Source organism: Amblyomma americanum, chromosome 2 (genome assembly GCF_052857255.1).
Source record: "Amblyomma americanum isolate KBUSLIRL-KWMA chromosome 2, ASM5285725v1, whole genome shotgun sequence".
NCBI classification, from domain to species: domain Eukaryota; kingdom Metazoa; phylum Arthropoda; class Arachnida; order Ixodida; family Ixodidae; genus Amblyomma; species Amblyomma americanum.
Window position 1 is genome coordinate 83,112,177 of NC_135498.1, and position 7,128 is coordinate 83,119,304.

Here is a 7,128-nt window from a genome sequence, read left to right on the forward strand (position 1 = left end):
TCCAGTTGAACGGAAAGCAGGCGCACAAAAGCAAGGATTCAAAACGACCGCTGCAGACTCGCCGTTTCTCTCCCCAGCATTTCTGTTCTTGCAGACTGCACACACGCAGCGGGGATAAAAACCACGAAATTGCGGCTACTTTAGACACATAAGTTTCTTTTTCGTTTAGCCTTCGTAAGAACATGCGCACTGGTTATTAAGAGCCCTTGTTTCCTTATAGAGGAGTGATTTCTGCGGCAAGCAGTTTATGCGTTATAGGTTTGGTGATCTACTGTTACTGCACTATTAGCTCTAAAACTAAACCACTTGGTTACGTATTATGTAATTCCGGAAAAATAACGGCTTGCCGATAGTGGTGTCTTGGGTGATATTTATGACTTCTCGTGATGACTGCTTGGTTTCTTTCTCAATTATTTCTCTATGAATGTCTTGATTTCTTGTAGCATACAGAAAATGCCCCTACGTCGACAACAGTGCGGGAAAAACTGCTGCGATGAGATAGTCATGAGCTGATCGACGGCTTCATTCTTCGGTGTAACATTTGTAACAACCTGGGGAAAAATTTGTTGATCCTAGTATCCATGTGGCGTGCTGCTAATTTTGTAAGTTTCATATAATCCATAAGATGCCACCACAAAGTGTTAATGCAGCATGCGCGGTGGAGTGCTTAGCCCAACGCTGTTCCACCTTACACTTGTCGGGCTTGTTTACATACTACCACAGTCGGCGCAGCTCTCAACCTATGCAGATGACACCTGTATCTGAGCAGCTGGTGTTCCGTGCCCACAAGTTCGAGCAAGAATTAAAAAGGCGTCAAGTATTCTTGCGGCCCACCTCCGTCTGAAAGCTTACAGATTTCAACCGAAAAGTGCTGGCTTGTTGCCTTTACACGCAAGAACATGTCTCATTATACCGTATGGAAAAACTGCACATCAACACCCTACGCAAAGAGCCATCGGTTTCTGAGAGTAATCATCGACCGAAGTCTGTCATGGACCTCTATATTTCATACATGAAAAAGAGACTGACAGCGATTTCTCACGTTCTCGCCTTTCTTGGGGGAAAGTCGTGGGGAGCGTCAGTGCGGTCGATGATGCAGCTCTACAAAGCCTTATTCCTGGGATTTCTTCGCAACATCCTCCATGCACTTGGTAACATTCGAAAGACAAACATACGAAGTCTACAAAGCGTTCAAGCTCGAGCTCTCCGGACTTGCCTAGGATTGCCGAAATCTCCCTCTACGGCTGCATCTGTACTCATCGCTCAGGAGCATCTAGTTCCTACCAACCTAACAGTCGACGCACTGAGGGGCCGTGAGGACACAATTTCGACACATATCCCGGGTTCCCTCTCACTATCTTGCCAGTCTACCTATTACCAGGCCGCGCACATCGTTTACAAACGCCATTGGTGTACATCGCGCCATTATGCCGTCCCAGTTTACACCCGCCTCTAGACCATCCTTGCCGCTTTGGAACCTGCAAAATCCCCGTGTGCTTCTTTCAATACCTGGCATCAGGAAGAAGATCAATTTATCGCCAATAGAACTAAAACAGCTCACCCTCAATACTTCCATGAGCACCATGCAAACCGGGTGCTCGTCTGCAGCGACAGCTCAGTGAACCCTACCAGTTCCTCGGGCTCGATCCATGGGTGTAGAACTCACAGCTCTTCGTGTCGCAATCAAACACATCAATTAGCAGCGTCCTCGGCAGTGGTCCATTTTCACCGATTCCAAAGCTGCCCTCCAAGGCTTACAAGCTTCACTTCGCCGTGGAGTTCATGAACAACTGGTCGTGAAATCCGACAACTACATCACTGTGCCATAAATAAAGGGCACGACTTTATCTACCAATGGCTACCGGGAAACAGCGGCATAGCAGGCAATCACCGCGCGGATGAGGTCGCGCGAAATGCGCACCACGACGGCCATTTTGTGTCAATCCCCTTTTCGAGATCAGACGCAGCGGGCAGGCTTTGCGCTCTTGCGCGGGACCTAACGCTTGCCGCGTGGAATTCCGGCCTATTTCTCAATTCACGTTTAAAAGCCTTGGACCTAGACCTGAACCTCCGGCTTCCATACGGCCTACCACGACGTAAAGAATCTTTGCTGTGTCGCCTGTGGCTTGGTGTAGCTTTCACCAGCCATAGCTTGCTCTTAATCGGTATGGCTGATAGCCCTGCCTGTGCCATCTGTGGGCATGACGAGACTATATCCCACATTCTTTGTGACTGCCCTGCCTAGAGCGCAGAAAGGCAGTCGCTCTGCCGTGCGCTGGAGCGTCTATAGATCAACGCACACTGACAGAAATGAAGATTCTCGGCCACTGGCCGCGGCGATCGTGGGCGGTGAAGGCCTCCTAGGCACTGCTCCGCTTCTTGCGAACTTCTGGCCTGCAAGATAGGCAGTGACTTTACGAACGCTGAGTTTTCATAGTGACTCTTCTTTCACTTTCGGTTCTTATCCCCTCACCCCTTTCCCTCCATGTACGGTAGCAAACCAATTATTCTTCCGGCTAACCTACCTGCCTTTACTCCTCCTCCTTGTCTCCAGCATGTGATGCAACTGATGATTCACGTGGAGCGTATTTGTGGTTTGTGGAAATGGCAGAATTTCTTGGCAACCTGATGTCAGTTTGTATTGTACCGTAGAGAAATAAAATTAGTTACAAGCCGACAACCAGAAATAAATCAATCGTCCCTATATTGAATGTTAGCGCTTAGCTACTTTCTTTAGCCATTTCCGTTGTCCTCTTACATTCTTGCCACTCCTAATTGAAGTCCATTTTGACCGTTTGAATAAGGGGTCGCTTTACTCTCTTCGCCTGTGGGACCTCCTCACGTGTTATATAAAGGTGTGTAACTTTGACATGCAAATAACTATATTCTCCTAATTCATATTGATCGCGCTACAACATTTATGCAGTTCGCCTGATGTGGAAGTTTCGCCAAAACCCCAGCCGAAATCAGCACATAACTCCGACAATTTTAGCTGCTGTATTACAAGCGCGCTTGCGTTAGCGGAAGAAGGCCTTTTTTTTTCAGAAAACAAACCATAGAGGATTCAAAATCAATATAGAACTTTCTGCAAAATTCATTTTGTCTCTTCATAGTCGGATAAAACTCCAGAATGAAGGGACGAATGCCTTTCGAAACAAGTGGACGGCAGATTTAAAAGAGAATTCGAAAGTGAATGGAATTCCAATCTGTAGTTCCTGACCCCCTTGAGTCAGCACCTCAAGATGTTGACATCTTTATTAGAGCAATTAAATATAAGAGGAATGCGCATGGAATGCGAGCAGATACATTAAATAAAACCAGGCCAAAAGCATTCTCAATGTTGCAATTAAGAGTGCTTCTTTGAAGCCGATAACTTAAGGCTCTTTTATAAAGCTTCCCTCTAAATTGAATCTCGAAGCCATTAATTGAAATTACGAGCGGAAGGCCTGCCAGTGCCTCTTGCCTTTTTGATGGCAAGGTTTTACGTAACGTCCTTAAATGACCTTATATACCAGTGTTGCGAGCAGTGGCGTTATCTTTAGCTACAGGTAAGTAACCGGACAATCCACCACCATGGCTACTGCTTCTTCTTAGGCGCTAATTTTTAGTTTAGCACTGAGGCTGAGAAACTCTGCGATAGCGTGAACTGCGCCTGTTCTTAAATCTGTGAACGCGTATCACAGGAAATTCACGGAATTTTGGAGTCGGACACAAGATCATTGCGCTTAAGTAGTACCCACTACCGGTGCGATCTATTGCGAATGACCCTCAACACGACAAATGTCTGCCCTTTATTTTTAAGACAAGGTAACGATTACATTTGGTTCTTTGCTGAGTTGCGGCTGAACGGCTGTCGATGTGTTAGACTAAAAATGCCTATGACGTAGACGTATTTGTATTTTTTTCTTTCCATCTTCTAATGTCTCCCGGATTAAATGTTAACGCGAGCTGAATAATTTGCACAATTTATTGATGCAACGAACATTCATTTATGGCTTCAAACATTGTAATGGCATAATTTCTTCTCTTTTTTGAAGCATTCAGAATGAGACAGTTCCTAGCATAAAGATAAACCTGCAGAAGTAAAGAAAAAAAAAGCTTTCATGGTGTTCGCTTACTTCACAAAACTTAAGTTCACCTAGCTACCAGGTCATACCGGTTAAACAGTGCTTTCGAGCACCTTACTTCATGCGCTGAAACAGAGCGGTAGTGACTCACGAGATATGGTATTTGGCTCCTCATTACGACTTCGCAGGTGCGTCACTACATGATCCACATTGGGCATATAAAATCGAAGCTGTGACAAAGTGCTGCGCGCAAGCTGTATTCCGGCCTGATGGTGTTTTCATAAAGAGAAAAATATCGACAGAGAGGAAGTTCTCTCAAAAAAAGAAGCCCCGCATAGCTTGTGCACACACTCAGCATTTTTCCAAACACGGAAGCTGTGAGGACGAGCAGCAATCGCACTCATGCGCCCGTAAACGCAGCTTTTTCCCTGACGCAGCTGTGTTTCATTGCGATGTGGGTGCGGGAGTGAATCTCAACTGGCCAGCGAAAAAATTGGTCTTCGCGAAAAGGAATGGCGCAGTATCTGTCTCACATCTCGGCGAACACTTCAACCCCGTCGTAAGGCGAAGAGATAAAGGAGGGAGTGGAAGACGAAAGAAAGAGGTGCCGTAGGGGAGGGCTCCGTAATAATTTCGACCACCTGGGGATCTTTATCGTGCACTGACATCGCACAGCACACGGGCGCCTTTGCGTGTCGTCTCCACTGAAACGCTGCTGCAGCGGTCGGGTTTGAACCCGGGAACTCTGGATCAGTAGCCGAGTGCCTAACCACTGAGCCTCCACGGCGGGTATCCAAAACAAAGTTCTCGAGCCAGTATCAGTCCACCGCCTGAGGGAGAACTGAACAAGGGAATGCCGCTTTCATCATAGGCCGGAGTTGTCACGCCAGTTGTTTTCATCCTACATAAATAAATAAAAATCAGCACCGCAGGCGTAACCATTGGCCTCGTGATCGAGCAGAGCCGCCAACTTGTGGTGCTGCAGTGCACCCTCCACAGTGTGGGTGCCCACTCGCGTCGTCTGCTAGCCAGCAGTGTTTACATGCGGGCGTACGACAGACATTCTTCGTGACTGCTGTTTGTTTCGCGCTTTGATTGCGCTCCTATTTGTCTGCTTCTTACACTGCAATGAAGAAAAGAATTGTTTATATCTAGTACGCAATGCTGTATTATGACAACCTCCGTCTGTCTTTGGCACTTCAGGTTCTTTGGTGCGCGGCGTCTTAAACACAGCGACAATGCGGTTAAGTTCCTTGCCGAACACAATGAACAGGTCGCTGCCGTGCGTACAACTGAATGGAGCCGCCCCGCGATTGCGTATCCCCATCAGCCTTTTGAACAGGCCATTTATATGCCCACCGTCTGCATGATCAAGTTGAGTTTATTCTCGTCATGTTAATCGGCTTGAAAAGGCGCGTGTAAGGCATTTATACATTTTTCATTACCGTGAAACTTTAAGGCTAGTAGGCATCCGCCACACCGCAACTGTGAGCAAATTTTGCAACAGAAATGTGCGAAATCATTTGAGGATTCGCATCATGCCCAGCAAATATTACCCGGTCTATATGTGCGCCATTGGCAACCAAGATACGTTGGTATTCTGCTAAGTGCGAGTGTTCTCCCACGTAAGCTCACTGCTCCTGACAGGGAAAGATTTAAGAAAAGAATACGTGCGACATATATACTACGTCAGTCTATGAAGCGGAATATAATATAAAATATATAAATTTGAGGACTATAATACTTCTATCACATGTCTAAACTGTCATTTTTAACGAGTGACACTTACGTTCAGAGCCATTCGCGCACGGCACACGATTACTTTCACTGAAATTGGCTGCAAAATTAATAACGTTGCAGTAAGTTCGGCGAGCTCACTTTACTCGGCTGAAACTCTCATCACACGGGATATGTGAACAGTCAGCTTTCCAGTACAGCAAAAATTCTTGTACAATTTGGGCGTGATTTACTTTCGGGGAACAGTTCGAAGAAGAGCCTGCGTCGTCTAGCCACACCAGATATGTGCGCTCACATATGGGGACACACCTGCCGGGCAGTACGCTGCCAGCGCTACATTTAATCCGCTTATATACTCGACCCAAGAGCGCTAGGTAACCAGACTGTGTCTTTCTTGAAGTAGATCAGGGTGGAAAGTAAATGCACCTCTGCGTGGGCTTACAAAATACTAGCCCAGCAACTAATGTATCGTCCGAAAGTTCGTGTGTCTCTGCCCAGAGAAGCGGCTGTCGTGGGAGACGGGCGCAGCCGCTTCGCCTTAGTAAAATTGTGGCGGGAATGAGCATGCATAGTATGATGCTGGCAGATGTGCGTTTCGAGAATCACAAAACAGGGCTTATGTGGTAGCCTGCCAGTCCCATGTTTTCTTACAATTCGAGCTTCTTTTAATGCGAAAGTATTTCTTGTCTCATGAGCCTCTGGAACTTGTGGACGCGCGCTGTGTACGGAAGTTGTGAACAGAAGCTGTGGACAGAGCATGTCCGCACGAACTGAATAAAAATAATAAAAAGAAAACGGCGAAGTAGGTGGGAAACGAACGCGAGCCTCCGCCGTGCAGAACGGGAACGCTTCCATTCCGCCGTGGCGCTTCGACGGTGGAAGCTGAATAAAGGCGAGTCTATAGTGAATGCACAGGTTTCTCAGAAACGTATCTTCGAGGTATGCATTGAGGCATACATGAGTAATTATGAGCACCTCAATTGTACTTTTCCGGAAATTTTCTCCTTGCTTTGAGGGCACTCGTAGCGCCATAATCCGGCACCCACTGAGCTCCTCCACCACCCCTCTCCCTCCCTCGAAATGTACGGCGCTGGTCCAGTAGATGGCGCGCGCATGAGGGAGGAAGGACGCGCAGTAAGAGAAATGCTTTCGCATTGCTGCACCTAAGCGTACTTAAGTGCACCTCTAGAATTTTCTTTAATTTATTTGTTTGCGCAATCCTGCAAGCCCAGAAGGTCCAAGCGTGAGTGGGGAATAATACAGGGGGGCATCATTACACAATGAAAATTTAGAGTTTGACAAGTGGTGAAAAAAGCACAAAAAG